The sequence below is a fragment of the Anas platyrhynchos genome, chromosome 10 (assembly GCF_047663525.1).
Source record: "Anas platyrhynchos isolate ZD024472 breed Pekin duck chromosome 10, IASCAAS_PekinDuck_T2T, whole genome shotgun sequence".
NCBI classification, from domain to species: Eukaryota; Metazoa; Chordata; class Aves; order Anseriformes; family Anatidae; genus Anas; species Anas platyrhynchos.
In genome coordinates, this window is record NC_092596.1 from 13,809,093 (window position 1) to 13,828,339 (window position 19,247).

The 19,247-nt window shown below is 47.6% G+C and overlaps 1 protein-coding gene across 1 annotated transcript in view; it reads left to right on the plus strand.

Annotated features, from left to right (window-relative positions):
- The first annotated feature begins 1,075 nt into the window (after nucleotides 1–1,075).
- The window catches only part of LOC101802458 (gamma-aminobutyric acid type A receptor subunit alpha3), a 91,206-nt gene continuing 73,034 nt past the window's right edge, over nucleotides 1,076–19,247 (plus strand). The window contains exon 1 of the mRNA XM_027465377.3: nucleotides 1,076–1,094. The gene's annotated coding sequence lies outside the window, so the exon portion shown is untranslated. The remainder of the gene's footprint in view (nucleotides 1,095–19,247) is intronic.

Here is a 19,247-nt window from a genome sequence, read left to right on the forward strand (position 1 = left end):
AGCAACTCTCCCTGGGGAGGCAAAGTCAATCAGTGGACAAGGATCTGGGGTGCAGGCATGAGTCCCAGGCTCTGTTTGGGCTATGGCATCCCACGAATCTCATCACCACCCTGGACTGGTTTCCTTTCCCCATTACAGGGTGGACCCTAAATTGTATTAAAAAAAAATGGTTCAAGATCCTGGGTTTTTCAAGCTTTAGGTAATACTTGTTCACTTAGAAATCATTCAGGGTGTTCCCCAAGAAACAGTAGAGTGAAGAAGTAGAGGCAGTAAAAAAACAGGTCTATCTGCATGGCCAAAACCTTCACTGCTTCCACACAGCATCTCTGAAATGCTGGTGAGGACACCAGGACCTTTGGCACAAATGGCAACTGAAAGTGTCCCTGCTTCCATGCTGCCTGTGACTTTCTACTGACCCCAAGAAATTTGCACGTGCACCTGCAGCAGGCAGGCACGCGTTACCCTCAAGCACATAACTTGGGGTAGTTTTACGTACTTCCTGGTGCCAGGCTAAATATTTGGCTGCTTTTTGTCCAGGTATTTCAAAGGGATGCTTTGACCTAGCTCTGGTTTCTCCCAGCTGGGTCCACAGGTTGGTGCAGGTTGCATTTTGGGTCTCTTGCAAGGGCTCGGTGAGGTTTCCCTCCCAGCCTGTGAGCACCACCCAGCTTTCTGCAACAGCTCTGCAAGGCCTTCACTTTACACCAGCTCCATGTGTGCTGCTCTTTCCTGAACCACAACAGCATAAAGCAAGAAGTGACAAGAGGAAAAGTCATCTGTGACAGTGAAAAATGCACAGCTGTCAGGACACAGCTGCCTCTGGAGAGTTTAGCTTCAACGTGGCAGCTGTGACAGAGTCCTGAGTGCCCTAACAAGCCCCATCTGGGACATCCACCACCCATTCACACCCACCCATGGCCACGGCTCCATTTAAGCTCAGCCTCCTGGACCTCCTCCTTTTTTGGGGCCATGCTGTAGCTGCTTTTGGATCTCTCTTTCAGAGGGCCTTCAGGTGCACTTTGCAACCTTGTCTCTGGCTGGATATCCTAGGCCTGAGTTACTGCCTTGTGTGGGACTTTGCTCACCCTGTTCAGGTATGCTGGGGCTGCACCCTGGCTGGTGAGGGTTCTGCTTGCACTGTGGTCACTTGGTTTCTGGTTTGCCCCTCTTCTGCTCTTGCTGCTTCCTTGGTGCTTGGTTGGAGCAGCCTTCTGAGGACTCTTCTGTAGCTCCTATCCCCAAAGAAAGGCAGGTACCCAGTGTCCTTCTGGGAAGGAGACATTTGTTGAGTCCCCTTCACTGCACTTTTTCTTGCAATGCTTCATAGTTGAACAGAGCCTGCAGTGGGGTTGGGCAGAGCAGGGGCCTGCTCCTAAGCAAACCTTAAGGTAATACATGAAGATCTTTCCTTCAAAAACAGAAGCTAGAAGAGAAGTGAGTGTCCTGAGGTCACTCAGGAAGTCTATGTCAGAGAAAATCAGTGGTTAGCTGTTAAGATGCAGCTTGAACTTAAGGTAGGGTTTTAGGCTGTAAAATTCTTGCACTCTTATGATGGGGCACTACTTTGAATATGTAGATGGAAAATCATAGCCCCTTTTCACAAATGTGGGACGCCCTAAGGACTGGTCTGTGCAAAGCATGAAGCATGTGCCTTGCATCTCCTGGGCAGCTTTGCTTGCCACTTCTGCATGCTTGATAGCTTTGTGAGGCCAGTTGATGTCTGGGTGTTGTCTTCAGCATGGACAGGCAGGATCCCAGCATGGCTGTGAGGTGGGGACCATCTCAGTGTCAGCAGGCTGAGATGTTGGCTGTCACCAGGGACTGAGCTTTTGAATCCCTTTCCTAGCAGCCTGCTGGCACAGGACCCTTCCCCCTGCATCCTGCAGACAGGCTGAGCACAACCCTCAGTGTTTTTCTTGAGGACCGTTCCCTGGATTTCTGTGAGTGCCCAGCCCTAGCATGGAGTATCCCTCCTGGCAGGGGAGGGAATCCCGCTCCTCTGCATGGGAGGAGGGAGGCTGCTGTTTTTCTATACCTCCACCATGTATGCAGGGAAAGAAATCCACTCCAGCAGCTTGTCACTGCGCCAGGACCAATAGTAGGTGGCAGAGGGAATCCCCTTGCAGGGGAAAGCACGGCTAAGCCCAGCCTGCTCCTGACAGGGAGCCTCTACAGAGCCCCTGTGTGCAGCATCCTACCCACCCCTCCTCTCCGGAGGAGCCCTGTGAGCTTCCCCTCTTCTGTTCTTTTCCATCTCCCCCAGCACAGCCACCTCCCTCTCCTGCATTTCTTCTGCCTCACTCCACACTGCTCTGCAGCTTTCTCTGCTCAAAATAATTTCTGCTCAGGGAATTCCTCTCTCTCCCTCTCCACTCTCCTGCAGTATTTCTCCCTGGCCTTTGCCCTGGGATATGTAGCTGAGCATTAGCACAAACATCATCTCTCACTGGTGATCTGGAGCAGACAAGATGACTTTAAAGCCTAGTGCAAAAACATCTTGTTGCAAAAACAGGACATAGGAGAGGAAGGCTTTGCTCTCCAGGTGGGGTGTTTGTTAATGAATTATTCTAAGCATTGGTCATCTTAGGAAAGTGCTTTGTTCACCTGGGGCTCTCCCAGTCCGAGCAGGAACAAATGTGATCCTGGGAGCAGCAGCTCTGACTGCCAGCATCCATCTCCTCTCCAGCCACAGGGAGGTGCAAGCCCCCAGCAGCATGCCCACCTGTGGTACTGTAGGGAGCCCCTGGATCCACCCCACAGACTGCAGTAAATCTGCAGTCAATCACCTGCTGACCACAATCAGATATCTTGATTGTATGGTGGTGCTATGTTATTTTTTTTTTTGTGGGAGGTGTCAGGCTGGATTTAGTTTCTTTGTGGTGGGTCTGTGGAATAAGGAGGAGTAAACCTAGACCTGGATTGAGGGACCCTGTGTCAGCAGTGCAGCTACATATCCTCAGAGGCAGGTGTCTGCACTGCAGAGCCTGATTTTAGCCTTTGCTCTAGCTAGGTGCTGTTCCTTGCTTCTGCTTTTCATTTTAGACTTCTTTCTCCAGTGAATCAAGCTTTGTGGTTCCCCTGCGAAGTGCTGAGGGGACCTGAGCTATTACTGCCCCATAGCAGCTGTATTATGTCTGAGCTAGACCTAAATTTTGACTGAGCCCTAAAGGCAGAATTGCTATGGTGTTGTGTATGCACAGCAGCTGCTGATCAGGAATTTGGTGAGGTGAGGGAAGGAAGCTGTATGTATAGCCTTTCTTTTAAAATTCTCCAACAGTCTAACCTAAGTATCTGATGGGGTTAGGGAAGCTATTTTTAGCAAAATGCTTCAGGTGAGTTGAAACCTTCCCCTTTGTGTCTTCAAAGCACTACTTTCAGCCTGGAGAAACAAGGCTAATATGCATCTTGCTTTTCAGTTCTCCTGGCAGCGAGTCTGCTGTCTGAGATGCAGCTGAAAATTTGAGCACGGTGTTCCAGCTACAGGCTGTGTTGCTTTGTGTCACGATGCTAGGTACTAAAATGAAGAGGAAATTATCATGGATATAAGAAAGCTGGCAAACCCTGTACGTGGCCTTTCCTTGAAAACAGGCTGGGATGTGCTAGCAGCTGTTCCTTGGGGTTTCTATGGAGAGTGACCTGGATTAGTTTGACATATTGCGAAGCAAGGGGATACTGAAGCTGTAGCTGCTGTGGAGGTGTGGGCTGTGGCAGGGGAGCAAGGAGGGCAGTAGCCTTTTCTTGTGGTGTGTCCCCACTCACCCTAGGAAAAAACATGGGTCTGAGGGTGGCATCTGCCAAGCTGGTGCTCCTGGCCAAGGAGGGAAGCTGGGTTAGTAGAGGGCTGTGATTTTAAAAATGCAGTGGGTAACTGTGGTGTAAATGCCTGAAGTAACTAGGAAAATTAACATTCACACTTTTAAGGAAAAGGTACAACATTGAAGAGGCTTTCAGGGTAGGGCATAACTGCATTATCTGAGCATTCCCTAGGCTCCCAACCTTAGATGCTATCGCGCTGGGGAAACTTGGTGTGCTAGCTCTAAGGAACACCACGGAGCGTAGAGTGGAGTGGAGACACCACGGCTAGGCTCTGTAATCAGGTGGGGCCTCGATTGTTCTTGTGCACAAAGCTGCACTTTTTGCCACCCTAAGCCAAAGACCTGTCATGTTTTGACAAATGCTGTACCCTAGTGTACTTTTTGCTCATTATAATATCATTATAATACCAAAACACACCTCCATCCCAAAAGCTACCCGCCTCCAAGGTGCGACCACCCCTCACGGAGCATGCGCTCTGAATTTCTCAGAGCCTATTACTTTAAACGGAAACGGGAAAACTTTACACCAATCATAACTAAGATATGCTTGACTAGAGCCACTCAAGCTCCACCTAAAAGATAGAAAATAATATAAATTGGCCCAAGAGAGAGGGGATGTTAGGGAAGATACCATCGTCAGGGGAGATACCATCCCAAGGACATACAACATCCTTAGGACCTCCTGACTCCTGGGATCAGTCGACGGGCTGAGCCTCTCTTCCCCCCCCATTGGGTGAGATCTGAATATTTGCTTATAAATCTCTAAGTCTTTGATCCTTTTAACGCGTTTATTTCTAGACACCTAGAACCGACACCTAGAACCGACACCTAGAACCGACACCTAGAACCGACACCTAGAACCGACACCTAGAACCGACACCTAGAACCGACACCTAGAACCGACACCTAGAACCGACACCTAGAACCGACACCTAGAACCGACACCTAGAACCGACACCTAGAACCGACACCTAGAACCGACACCTAGAACCGACACCTAGAACCGACACCTAGAACCGACACCTAGAACCGACACCTAGAACCGACACCTAGAACCGACACCTAGAACCGACACCTAGAACCGACACCTAGAACCGACACCTAGAACCGACACCTAGAACCGACACCTAGAACCGACACCTAGAACCGACACCTAGAACCGACACCTAGAACCGACACCTAGAACCGACACCTAGAACCGACACCTAGAACCGACACCTAGAACCGACACCTAGAACCGACACCTAGAACCGACACCTAGAACCGACACCTAGAACCGACACCTAGAACCGACACCTAGAACCGACACCTAGAACCGACACCTAGAACCGACACCTAGAACCGACACCTAGAACCGACACCTAGAACCGACACCTAGAACCGACACCTAGAACCGACACCTAGAACCGACACCTAGAACCGACACCTAGAACCGACACCTAGAACCGACACCTAGAACCGACACCTAGAACCGACACCTAGAACCGACACCTAGAACCGACACCTAGAACCGACACCTAGAACCGACACCTAGAACACCTGTAACACCTGTGTATTTCATGCATACTAGCTTGCTTTTGCAGATAGTCACTATCACCGGCAATCCAACAGAACCTGATTATCTGTTGCTGTAATAAACCATACTTGATTGCATTGTGATAGCTCTCATTAATGCAACTAGGGTGAGGGTGGTTATCCGTGATAGTTCAGTGTTCTCAATCTAACCAGACCCCCAGACGGTTAATGCATTGTTGGTGAATGTCTGAACGGACCCCCAGGTGGTTAATACGTTTTTGGTGAATGTCTGAGCGGACCCCCAGGCGGTTATTACGTTTTTGGTGAATGTCCGAACGGACCCCCAGTTTTGGTGAATGTCTGACTGGTTCAGTACTCTGAATCCAACCGGGCCCGTAACGGTTAATCAGCTACACCCCTTTAACGCGACAGTAACTGAGAATTATTGAGTTATATCTAAAAGATACTTCCCCCAGGTGACTGGCAGAGCCAGCTCCTTAGGGAGAGCAGTCCTGTCTAACCCAGTTTTATACCACGCATTTAAGGCAATGAATCTCCTTGCTTTCCCAAAGATCCTCACTTAAAACAAGCTCTCTTGGCACATCCCTGGGTCAGATGTAATGTATCTCTACAAAAAGTCTTGCTGCTGTGCCTTTATTGGGTTGCTCTTAAACCTGGCACAGATAAGCAGCACAGATAAGAGCTGTTATGCAGTTTGCCTTCAGTTAGTAAATATTAATGCACTTTTAAGGTAAGTGTCTTCCTATGTTGTTGGTAGTTAGTCTGGTAAAAGGAATTGCTTAGCAGCTCAACTCCTGGTAAGAGTGCAAGGCTTGAGCTCTTGGAGCTTGAAGCCAGAGGTGATTGGATAAGTTCTATTTAGTGGGTCCTTAAATTTCAGATTAACACTCATCAGCTGAGCCCAATAACTTCATGTGGATGAAGATAGAGTATGTTTGGCAAGGACAGTTTAGATCTGCAGACCTCTCATAAACACAAACTCATGCAATCAGGTAAATAGGGAATGCAGTTGCAGTGAATGCAACACTTAATTATCCTTGCCATTGAAAATGCTGGCTTTTTTTTTTTTTTTCCTTGTCTAATTTCAAACTATGAAGGCTAGTTTTGACTTCAGAAATGAGGCAAGCAAGTATTGTTTCTCTGTGGGGAACTAGAGGAACAAACTAACTCAGTTCACTGCTAAATTTAGAGGGCTTTGAATTTGAAGGTTAGCTTTACATGATGGTGAGTACCTGTGGTCTAGCACAGGTGCAAGGTGTGGGAGCAGCTTAGCTGGGAGAGCAGGTCTGTAACTCATGGAGTGTTTATTTGGCACTTAAGCTCTCCTCAGTGGTAGCTGATAAGGATGTCCTGTGTTGGACTTGAAGTCCAAGGGATTACAAATGATCCTGTGGGAGACCTAGGGTGAATGCCAAGTAGTCTGTGCTGTCAGAGTGATGGGATATTACAAATGCAGCTTATCCTCACTCTGACTGTCTGGGGCATGATGGGTCAGGTAAGCATAAAGGGGCTGAGGAAATCTGTAGCTAAAGCTCTAACCAGAAGGCAGGTGCTAACTGTCAAGGCTGCCACAGAAGCAGACCCTGACCTACAGCAATCCTGGGGTCTCTTTGTGGTGTCCTTGCCCTACCTGGGCTGGTTTTGTGCAGCCAGAGCCTCTCAGGGCTGTGAAATAAAGCTGCAGAAAACTGTCCTGTCTGTTAGCAGAGCAGCTCTGCCTGCTGGGGTGCAGCAGAGCTCCCTGGGCCCTTGGGCTCTGTGTCACTGCACAGCTGCTGCTGCTAACGCTTTTCTGAACCAAGCACTGGGCTTGCTCTTTGAACACTAGAGCATCTCCTCTGTATGTTATTAATAAACGTATGTGCACTCAAGGCTTGTCTGCTGCTGTGTTGCCTCTGCTTGAATGCAGTGGTTATATTTGTGAGGCAATGTACTTCCCTTCATGTCTTGTGCCAGCTTTTGGTTTTGAAAGGTCACCTAAAATATAGCTTCAACTCATCTTATACTGTCTGTTCTGTGTGAGGGCAAGTTGGGGTGTTGCATGCCTGGTGTCTTCCTTTGAATCATTAACTTAAATCTTCAATCTTTCTGGACAGTTTAAGCCAGTCATGAAACTGAAAGCACTGGTTGTTGCACTGGTTAGGTGTGTTCTGACCTAATTATGCTTTGCCAGCAGTGCAAATTGGACAAAAGCCTCTCCAGTTCAACAGCTGGGTGTTCTCTTATCCTAAGATAAGGGTCTTGGATCAGTAGGGTCATAGGAGACACCTTCCCCAGGCACTGTTCCTCTGCAGCAAAGTTGTGCTGTGTGTGGCTGAGGGATGGAGGCCCTGGCAGTTGCCTGGAGGAGGTACAGGCTCTATCAACTTGAAGAATAGGGGGTTTATCTCACTACAGAATCAAAACAAAACCCACTTTTGCTGTATATTACCAATGTGCCTAGGTCAGGTAGCTTGTTTATGGTAGGGCATTAAGATGGAAGAACTTAGATATTGATGGGATTTGTGGTTTCTGCTATTAAGAACCTTGCATATTTCTAGGGTGCCTCTGGGAGATGAGGGCAGAAGCTCATGTAGCACTTCTGGGACATGGAACTGATTTTGTGGAGCTGGAGAGCAATGTAGACTAAGAAGACTGGGAAATAGGGTCAGAAAAAGCTTTTCTTTAACAGACCAACTTCTGCTTTCTTCCCTCCCTCCTACTCAACTGAGCACACTAACAAAGACCAAAATCTGTTTCTTTTCAGCTAAAGAATTTGATTTGCTGTTCAACAGGACACCAAGGTGAACACAGACCTTCTACAATTTTCCCTAAATTCCTGACCCTTCTCTGAATGGGTTTTCATGGCAAGTTCAGTGCAAGGCTGCCAGGCAGGTGTAAAAGGTTTCTTAGTCCTTCTTTGCAATCCACCTGCCTCTGCAGGAACTGCTGTTACTCAGACCAATCAAACTGTAGTGAACAAAAAAGCTGGGCTTGTCTGAGATGTTGTGACACTTTCCATGGAAATATATATAATGAAGGCAATTTATGCACCTCTATCATACCTGGTAATGTATATACACATTTAACACAGGAGAAATTGCCAGCTCCGTGGGGACTGAGGGCTATGTTTGGCAAAGTAACCACTCTGCCATCAAATGAAGAGATCAGCTCTGCTTGCTGGAGCCAGCAAGCCTCCGTTATATTTAACCCAGCAGTTTTCACACTGAGAGTAAGTACACTCTTTATACCTCATTTCTGTGCTGGGTGCCCTGTTGCACTGCAGCTGTGACAGAGGTGATACATTCTCCATTAACACCTTCACAGGCTGCTTAGCGCATCTGATGCTCCTGGAGAGTGGGGGAGAGGGAGATAACAAAGCAGCTGTGGAACTTAGAGCCTCTAGTCCTGGCTTACAACCAAGCTCTCCTCCCCTCCCTTGCTGGCTTTCTGACCTCCTTTCAGCCCTGCAGGTAATGTAACAGCAAAAAGTTGAGTTCACTCTTGGACTTGAAGAGTGGGTGGAGAGACTAAGAAACTGAGGAGGAAGAGGTGTGACATCCCTGGATAAGAAATCTGGCAGCACTCTGAGGAAGTGCTGTCCTGCCCCTTGGCTTCAGCCAAGCAGTTGATCTCTCAACCCACCTAGTTCACTTTGGGAGTGACCTTGTGCAAACAAAGAGCAAAGAAGCAAGCAGAGCAGCAAGCTCTTACTTATGCAGTTGCCTCCCTCTCCTGCACTGTTAAGTGCTGCTCAGCTGACATGGTGCTCCCAGCATAGCAGGGCTGGAGACAGTGCTGCTCCTCTGAGGAGTGTCTGGCTCTGCTCAAGGGCTGCTTTTCTGAGAGCAGAAGGGCAAGAAGAGGGGTGTGATGCCTTGGCTTGCAGGAGGGTTTGTTCCAGGCCCAGAGCAGGAAAAGGCAAGAAGTGAAGGCAGGGAGATGCTGAATCTACCTCACCCCAGAGGTGAGCTGTCCCCTCAGGTACACTGCTCTAACAGCATTAGGCAAAGAGGTTCTCAAATATGCTAGTTACTTCTCTGTACACTGGGGGGAAAATGTAGTGTCTCAAGTCTTCATTTGACATTAATCAACACCCCTTCTCATGGAGAGAGCAGAAGTGGAAGTTGACAGGGAATTATGAGCAGACCTGGGGTGTGGAAAGGGCCAAGACTTTCATATGCCTCCTGCCTCTCTCAGTCCTGTGGGATATCTGGGATGAGCAGCTTGGTGTACAGGTGTGTATGGTGAGATCAGTCCTTTATAGGAGCAAGCCTGTAGCATCAGTCCCCTTAAAAAAAAAAAAAGGAAGACAGGCATTCTCTTATAGCAACATGTTTAATATATTAGGAAGTCTAACAGCCCAAAAAAGCATGGACTTCATATGCTTTCCACACTAAGCTATGTTAGAGTGGCAGTGGCTGTGAGCAGAGTCTTTTAGAGCTTGTTGGAGCAGGGCAAAAGGAGTGAGTAGGGAATAAACACGCCATCTATACCACAAAGGCAGTGTGTGTGTACTGAGGCCTGGGAAGGGGTGTGAATGCAGGTGTGGAGGAGGCAAAGTAGCAAGATCTAGAAGCCCTGGTAAATGGGATGCTGCCCAGATGCATGTTGCAAACAACAGCGCGTGTCCTGGCTGACAAGGAATGCTATCTGAGAAATGGGATTTGGGGCATGGGGTGGAAATGGCGGGGTGGGAAGGAGGGAAGGCTGGCAATTTCATTTCAGGTTAATGAAAATATGATTAACAGTTGTAATTAACTGAAATGGTGGGCAGTTGTCTGCCCCCTCCTGATGATTTATGAGGTGCAGAGGCTGCCTATGTCTGTGGTTTCTGCTTATGGCAGCACTTTACAACATCTCAAACTTTTTGCCTTAAATCCCCTTCAGGCATAAGTTATTGTGGCTCTAGCTGCTGAGGTGTGTGTGGAGCTCCCCTGCATCCCTGGGCTTATTGTCCCTGCTCCCAGCCTCGTTGGGAGGCTTGACAGCAATGACAAAGGCACTGTGAGTGCTGAGGGAAGAACTGAGATGGGACATCAATCTGACAGCCGCTCAACAGCAAGGCTGAGAGAAGTGCAGACTTGGCCTTGGGTCACTGGGGGCTGAGCTGATGTGACATCTGAGTGAGGTGGTATTTCCCAACCACAAGGAGGTGCCTTTCAATCTCATATGCCCTCAAACTGTGAAAATTGACAAGCCTTAGATCAGAAGAGCTTGGGGCATGCTCATGGGCTGGAGCTGATGTCTCAGGCTCCCTTTGTGGGCTGGTCTGGCAGAGTGTAAGCAGCTGCCTCCTCAGCAGATCTTACAGGCCCTCTGCTTCTTTTTCCCAGTGGTAAGGTTATACCGCCTGATGGGGAGGATGTGTGACCCAGCATGTGTAAGCATCACCTCACCAGTTCAGCACTTGGTGTCTAATGCTGCTGCTTCTGCTCAGTTACACTGCCTCTCCTTTCACTGGCATACCAGTGGCAAAGTTACCCCTGCAAAGTGCCAAGAGATCCTAACCATCCCTGTGCCATGTCCAGGCAGTGGTTAACAGACAGTATGGAACAAGAATAAAAGAATAAAGGAGCTGGACCAATTTAATCATCTAGGTGGTCTTGTACAAATGCGAGGCCCTTACTTAGGGAAAAGGGAAACAGGAAAGCACTGTATGACCTAATATGAATAGAGCAAACACAGTGGCAGGGAGACAACTTCCTTTGGCTTATTTCAGTATGAGCATAGCATTCTTCCCTGCAATGAAGACAGATGGCACTTCTGGTGTGTGTGCCCAAGGCAGATCAGAAAGTGATCCCCTGTCCGATCTGACTGCTCCAAAGAAAGTAATAGCTAATTGTTAAGGATGTGGTTTTGGCTGTGGAGAGCAGGTGAGCTATATATTGTTTGTCTGATTGCATATGCATGATCTAAAAAAAAAGTGACTATCCATTTCTCAAAGGATACCTGATGAGCATTAAAAATACAATTGCAAGAATAATCAGGTCAGACTTCAAACAAATGCAGGGAAGCAGATCTGCGGAAGAAATAGATGCCCTGTTATGCCATTTTCTGAGTTGTTCTTAAAAACTGATCTTCCTATTGGACATCAAACTAAGGTTCTTCAACTGAGGGATTGAACCCACTGGTTTTACCTGCAAGTTGTGAGTAGTAGTTAAAGTCCTAATATGAAAGAAAAGCAAAACCAAGGGTCTTATACAAACTCTGGAGAGGTCCTGGTAATATGCACAGAAGAAGCAGACTTTTAGAGGGGCCTCTGTGGCTTATGGTGGGCACAGACAAAGGTTAGGGCCAGAGTGGGTTGGGAGAACTACCCATGTGCTGGGCTGGGGGGGGCGATCAGCAGTTCTGCTGGCTTTAGCATTTTTGTTACTGGGTTGATTTACAGGCTGAGGTCTGCCCTGTCTAGGTTAGTGGAGCTTGTAAGTTAAACACTGACTGTCCCTGAAAAATGCTAACAAGCTACCAGTTAGCTGATCAAGATCAGCTTTTAAAAGCCTGGATACAAAAATAGCATCTTATGGTCATTTTACCAATAGAGGGACACTTGCATGCATCACTGGCATGTAAATGTTTGAATAAGCTTCACTTTAAAGTGGAACTTAATCCAGGAAAGCAGAGGTCTCCCAGAGACATTTCCAGTTACCAGAAATGTACTGTCTGACCTGAATGGCTGTGGCACATGTCTGCAGGTGATGCTATTATTGTTCTACAGTTTTTCTTTGCTTTGGAGCAAGTGACTGGTGCCAAGATATTCTGGGAAGCATGTATAAAGAGCTGCCAGAGGAACTATGTAAAAAGAGAGGGGTGTGTGTGGGGAGGTAGTCTTAGAGTGAAGTTGGACTGTCTAACTGGAGAACTGGGGCTTTGCTGGATTCTGGAGAGCAAGCAGTTCTCAAACAAATCTCATCCCTGTTAGGCAATGATTTCCAGGGAACAACCTGTCTGCTTGTTCTTTGGTCACTTCACTGCAGGAATAAATATGCATAAATAAAAATAAAACGAGCTGTGCCTTTGTACACCCACATCCCTACTGCTTTTGTTCTTTGGTGCTCATCTGGTAACCTGCTATCACCAGGGATCTTGTCGAAGTTTCTGTTAAACAAGCGCCTTGCTCTGAGCACTGGATGGGTGTTTTGTGGCCTGGCTGATATGTGGTTCTCTGAGCTCTGCCCCTTGCGGGGCGGATGGGGAGGGACGGAGGTCTTCCTGCTGGATGCTGCTTTGGGAGTCTGTTCTGGTATAGGGCTGGCTGTTCCCCCTAAAGTGTCCGGAGGGCACCGGCTCTCCCCGGCCCCGCCGCAGCCGCGCACTTCCCCGCGGTGGCTGGCAGGGGGCAGCAGAAGCCGCGGAACGGCGGCGGAGCCCGAAGGGGTCGGGGCGGGGCGGGCAGCACCGCGCCCCCTGCGCCCTGCCCGGCGGGGACCGCGCCGCCCGCCCGGCCCGGGTGCTGGGGAGCTTTGCCCGGTGGGGGCCGGCAGACGGTTGGTGGCAGAGCCTGCTGCGGGGAGCCCGGCTGTTTGCTGAGCTCCTCCGCTGTTAGCCTGTGTCCCTCTGGGCTCCTTCCATTTGCAGGCCCGTGGGAGGGTGCTGTTGGTACCGGTGATGCCCCTTGTCCTGGTCTCTGTGCTTGTTTAAAGGGTTGGTGCTATCTGCAGGAGGCATTCTGCTCGTGCGTCTAGCCAGAGTGAATGCACTTCTGTCTCGTGTTAGGAACTGGCTTCATAGTAACGTCCTTCCCCAGCGGGGCAGTGGCCTGGCTGGCTCATTGAAGCTGTTCCTGCAGTGGCTCCTGATACAGCTGTAATTTAGGGGGCTTTCCTTGCATGACTACAACTTCCCCTCTTCAGCCTTCTCTAAGAACTGGGGGGAAGAGGCTGTTTTTCAAGCAAAACAAACTTCCTAAACCCTGTCAGCCTATGCTGTGATATCCAGGAGGAGGTCTGCTGCTTCCTTGCAGATGACACTGTGTCTTTCTGGTCATGGGCTACTCGGACCAGGACATAGACCAGTCCCTAAGAATAGGGGTGAAGGGCTGTGAGTAGAGCCTAAGAGAAGGAAGGAAGAGAGCAGAAGGCAGGTAAATGGGGAAAACTCAGTGCTGTGGTGAAGGGAAACATGGAGCAGCCCCTCTGGGTTCCCCTTGGTGTGCTGCTCCCTCCCCACAAGCCATCAGGGGCCCTGGGATACTGCTTCTTAGCCCAAGATGGTACACAGAGGTTGTCCTGTGCTTGGCTCTGAATAGAGCTTTTCCTCTCCAGAGTAGCTGACTCCAGCCTTGCATTGATTTCCATTTGAGTCAGACACTACTTAAAAGCCCCAGAGGGAGCTTGCACAGCGTCTGTATCTGCGGTTTCCAGAGAGCATCTTGCCAAGTATCTCAGTGCCTCAATAGCTGAGGGAATCCCTCAGTAACCTTCTCGTGGATGCTTCTCTCTAGGTCTCCTGAAACAAGGCACTCTGCTGCCAGTCACTTCCAAAGGATGGCAGTCCTGCTTGGAAAAAAGCCATGATCAGCACACCCCAAAGCCACTCCAGTTGTCTTTCCTTCCCTTTTTGTTTTAGGAAGGCTGTTCTCATACAGGCTATACTCTCACAATCTCTTGGTAGCTTTTATTGGTGTTTAACCCCTCTGTGAAACACCTTGTGCAGTTGGTGTTGCTCTTTAGCCCTGTCCTCATGGCCAGGACAAGGGCTGGAGCTGTGCTTTGCAGTGTAGCCATCAGTGTGTAGTACTGCCTGGTTCCTGGGGCTCTGAGTTCCTGTGAGGTGGTGAAAACAGATTTACTGTCTCTGTACATCATAGGGCTTCATTTTACAAGGTTTTACAGATTTAATTGATATTGGCCCAGGTTAAAAGTATTTTTAGCAGCAAGTACTAAACCCTCTTCTTTAGGAGAATGCCTTAGATAAAGAGCTGAAGGTGTTTTAAGTGAGTGGCTTCTTGATGAGAAATAGGTAGCTTTCTTTGAATTTTCTCATCTCTTTTCACCTGATAAAACTTTTTTATTCTGATTTATTTATTTATTCTCATTGTCAGTCTGATCAGGCCTTTCAACTTTGTCAGTGATGGGAAACACCACATTACTTTTGGTAAAGTGAGAGTGGGGAAAGGGGCTGAGGCAGTAGCTACTCAGAAAATATTCTGAGTTCCTTGTGGCTCAGGTGGAGACAGAATGATGAAAAGGAAGAAAATTGTTTCCTCTGAAAAATGTTTTACTGCTGTTGTAGCTCTGGGAGACAGCTTAAACTAGGAATGTAAGGCATTAAACAAAAATGTTTTTTTGGAAACTTTCATTTTATATTTCTAAAGCCACTGAGATGTCAGTTTTTTAAAAGGATAGAATATCCCACAGAATCTAGCGTAGTGTGAAGAAGCTGCCAGCAACACATCCTTTTAACTCTGGTTCTTGCTAGCAGGGCAGTGCTGAAGCCCATTGCAGCTGATGTGCAGTGAAGTCTGTTTGGTTCCTGGCAGTGACTCCTCAGCTATATCGCTCCTTTGCAGAGTGTCTCACCCTTCCAATCCTTTCTCAATGTCCTTACAAGGGATTAGGAGCACCTGAATCTAGGAAATAGTCTTTCTCGCCCAACTTTTCCTTTTCCTTAACTTCATTTTTAACCTTCTTTTTAGCAACCCTTTTATACTTTGCGTGCTGATGTTACTGAGAAGTTCAGGGAGTGAATCCTAATGTTTGGGAGTTGAAACCACTTTCTTTTTACCTTACCCCCACCCTACGGTGTGCATATATATCAATATAGGCCAATTACCTGACCTCCCCATAGGTTTTCTCTGAAGCACCTCTGCCTCGCTAAGGATTCCCAGTACTTGTGCTCAGTGTGGTTAATTCTCTTCTTTCCCCTGTTATAAGATCTGCTTCTTTGCCTATTCAAGTGCTGAGCAGTAGTACTCATCCCTGTTGCATCACACATGGTACTGAACTTAATTTCGCACTGCTACGACTAGAAGTCAGGATATTTTTTTTACATTTGAAAACTGACATGCAAAACTTAGAGCAAAAAAAAAAAAAAAAAGTGAATGCTTTTGGCTGTCAAACAGAAGATATGTAGGGTCATGACTTTGGAATACTTAAGGTGAATACTGCAGTGAAGCTTCTCCTGACTTACGGTAGTGACTGTAAGGCAGACCCAGGAGATCTTATGCCTCTGGAGACCAGAGCACAGTAATTGTATTTGAGTGGCTCCCCTAGTACTCTACAATGGGCAAAGGCAGAACCTGTTCCTGTAATGTCCCTTCACTAGATGAGCATCTACTATCTTTTCTGCAGCTTTATGGCTATCTGCTATTTATACCTCATTATCTGTATTAAATAACAGTTCCATGTAAACAGGAACTGCTGTACTTCATTGTGCTAATTCAGTCTGGGATAGATGCATCTGGCTGAAAGAGCTGGAGGTCCGGTAGTGAAGTAAATAGGATTACATAAGAGCAGCAAATTATGGACAGTTTAATTATGTCTGTATGAGGGCAGCAGGGCTGCTCTGAATTCTGGCACTGCTGATTGAGTGCTTGACTCTGCACCTTTGTGGGTATTGTTTCTGGAGAGACTTCACAGACTGTTGGCATCAGGCACTTGTGGCCACAGCAGTTCATGGAATCTGATCTCTTCCCTGCATGCCCTGGCTGCTTTTTACAGTCTAGGGTCTTACGTCTTCTGCCAAGCATTTTTTTCTATGTATTCTTGTCACAGTTGTTCCTAGCTCCCTATCCCTGACTTCATGGGTAGAGCTGTTGGCCTACTTGACCTCCCTCTTGTTCCCTTTAATCTGAAATTAGGCATGTTCAGGATGTGCTTAAGCCTTTGTTTTTTATGGGGGACTCAGGAATGTTGCTTGGGGGATGAGTGGAGTCCGGTTCTTTGCAGCAACATGGGAAGTGTTTGTCCTTCACCTTTTCACTTCTGCTAATACAGATATTGGCCAATGCTCCATCAGCAATAAGGATGTGCAAGACAGACATGGACTTCAATACCATGGGATTACTTTTCCTGTGGATAGATGGTTGGGTTGGCACAGCATCAGAGCTATGGAGCGTGCATATGAGCAAGAAGTGGGAGAGGAATGTAAAAGAAGGTAGGAAGGTGGCATTAACTTTCATGGCTTTCTAAAAGGGCAATTTAGTCAAAGTGGACAGTGGTTTCCTGTCTTATTTTGGACAGTGCTTCTGTCATTCCCTCCTGATTGTGCTGATGCTAAAAAAACACACCACCTTGGGAGGCCTACGTTACTACAGGGGTGAGTGCAAGCTCTTTCTGACAGGGAGCTGCTTAGGCTTTGGGAAGAAGGTGAAGATGAGCAAGGGGCTTCTGGAGACTATTAGAGTGAAGTCAGGTTGAACCCACCTCCTCCACAGCCTCTCCTAAGTGTCTTTTCCTTTGCTGATAGGTTGTTCTACTTTCTTGTCACCCGATTGTTTTTTTTTCTTGAAGCCTTTCCTAGTCTGTTATGGGCAACTCCTTTCAGATCCTCATCAGATTTAATATGCTGCTAATTTCCTCTTCCAGATCAGTAATTATGATATTTCATAAGGCTAGATCTGGTCATGATCTGTGCATTACCTCCTCTCAATATTTCCCAGTTCTCAGTGTGCTGTTACGTTACAGCTTATAGTGATGCAATAGCTCATCTTTCCTTGTGAGGATGTCCCTACCAATTTGGTCAGAATTGCTTTCTTTTCAAGTAGAGAACAAAAAGATATTGGACCTAGACAAGGAGGCCTTTGCTTGTACTGCTAAACAGCAGGTGGAGAAAAGCTGCTGTAGTGATTACTCTTCCCACTGCAGCTTCTGGCATCTTCAGATCTGCAATCCACTGAGCAAGATCTGTTGGGCTTCTGGAAAAATGTGAACCTGCTCCTTCTATGTAAGTTGATTGTGGGCTCTTAGAATTTAGCAAAGCTTTCTTTCCTGCCTTTCTAATAATCTCCACATCTGCAAATTATCAGGTTTTCATCAAAATCTTGGCGTTTCATATGTGAAGAAATTTCTGCTTATGAAAGGATGTCCTATTGAAAACCTCTGGGTGGAGACCTTTCAGGCTTCCTCCTAAACACCACCTCCACATCCTGCCTCCAGACGACTGAAGTTATCTGGGGGCTGTGTATCTAATGTCTAATGCTTCCCACTGATCACTTACCCATTTGTACAAGAAATGTAACAAAGTAGCCTGATTAACTAGGATTGAGGGAATTAAGCCTGTGTTTGTGGAGATAACGATCAATGAGGTCTCTTAGCACACTTGTTACTCTGGGCTTCCTTTGATTGGCATATCAGCAGCTACACACCATAAATTACCTTGATGGATTCCCCTGTGCATCTGAATTTAAAAGAGATGAGGCAGAAGGTTATTTTAGTTAATATTCTGGTGTGTGATTTTTCCAGGTGCTGTACAGCTTCTGTCTTGATTCGTAACCTCTGTTCTTCCAAATCTGAAGTCCTGTCCGTGCTAATAGCACTACAGGCCATCCTTGAACCCGCCCCCAGGTTTTCTGTAGCTCCCATATTCCTTGACAAAGATCTTTCCTTAAACTGTGCACGCTCATGATGCCTTGGGGTAGTAAGAGCTGAGACTGAGGTGGTTTAATTACTGACACGATCTCTTGGCAGGACCTAGCAGGTTCTCCCAGGTGACAGACTGGGGCTGCTGGCATGAATCCTGGAGAGAATTAGCTAAAGAGGTGTTTCTGGATGCCTGTGGGTCCACAGCAGAAATTTTGGTACTCCCCACTGCAGCCCATTAGCAGCAAAGTGAGAGGCTGCATGCCTTGGATTAGAAAACACTTGAGGATGTCATTTACTCAGGCAGATTTCCCAGCTGACTGAGCATTCCTATTCCACTAATTACAAATCAAGAGGGTGTTGTGTGCAGTGGCTCCCAGACAAGAGGAGCTTTCATCCTTAATGGGGGCAGGTTGGGAAAAGCAGAATGGATCCTGCTAATTCTGTTATCCTTTCCCATTCTATGCAATCAGTTGAAACAAAATAAAGCTTGCTCTGGTAAATCCTGAGAAATTTGGTGCTCAGATGCTGCAGCTGGCTCCTAACAGCTGGGATCCAAGTCAGCACTGTAGATGAAGTGTATCAGAACTGGGGACAGCTCAGAGCCAGGATTCTCGCTCAAGCTATCAGCTTTTTTTTTGAAGTCATCTTAATGCTATTTAGTCCCCTTAATAGCCAAGGACCTGGGACTAGGGGGCGTATGAAGGAAATGACTACCCTAGATCCTTGTTAGGTGTTTGACCAAGCTAATATAGGACCATTTAGTTCTGTTTCCAGCTGTTGTAGGAGGGAGAAGACTTAAAACTTGCTCTTTCAAATTTCCCAGAATTGAAGGGTGGGGTGTGGGGCTGAGTGGAAGCAGTGACCCACATTGCAGTCCCACCAACCTCAGGGCTTCCCTCTGTAGGGTCATGCAACCTCATCTCAGTACCACTGCTTTGGGGCAGTTAGAGCATCCCTTTTCTCATATCGAGTGTCCTTTGAATCCCTGGGTCCATGTGTTCCTATTTGGCTCAGGCTGACAGGCATTTCCAGAGGCTCTGCATCCCACTGCCAGACAGCTGATAGCAGCAGCACAACATCTGCCTGCCTCAGTGCCCTGTGGCTCTTCCTCCTGTGCATAGCTGCTTTGCTCTGCCATGTCTTCCTGTCATCAAATGCACGACTCCTTTTGCTGCTTGTCTCTGATCTGTTCACACTAAAAAACCTGAAGGAGACAGGCCGTGGGAGAGCACTGCCTGTTGGTGGTACGTTTGGGAGAGCCACAGGCAGCTGGGTACTCCAAAGCACTGTGCCAGGAGGAGTCCCAGCTGCCTGCCCTGGAACATGCAGCCTGATGCTGTCTGCTGGCATGGCAGACTGGCAGGGGGTCAGGGTGAAGGGGTCCCAGAGG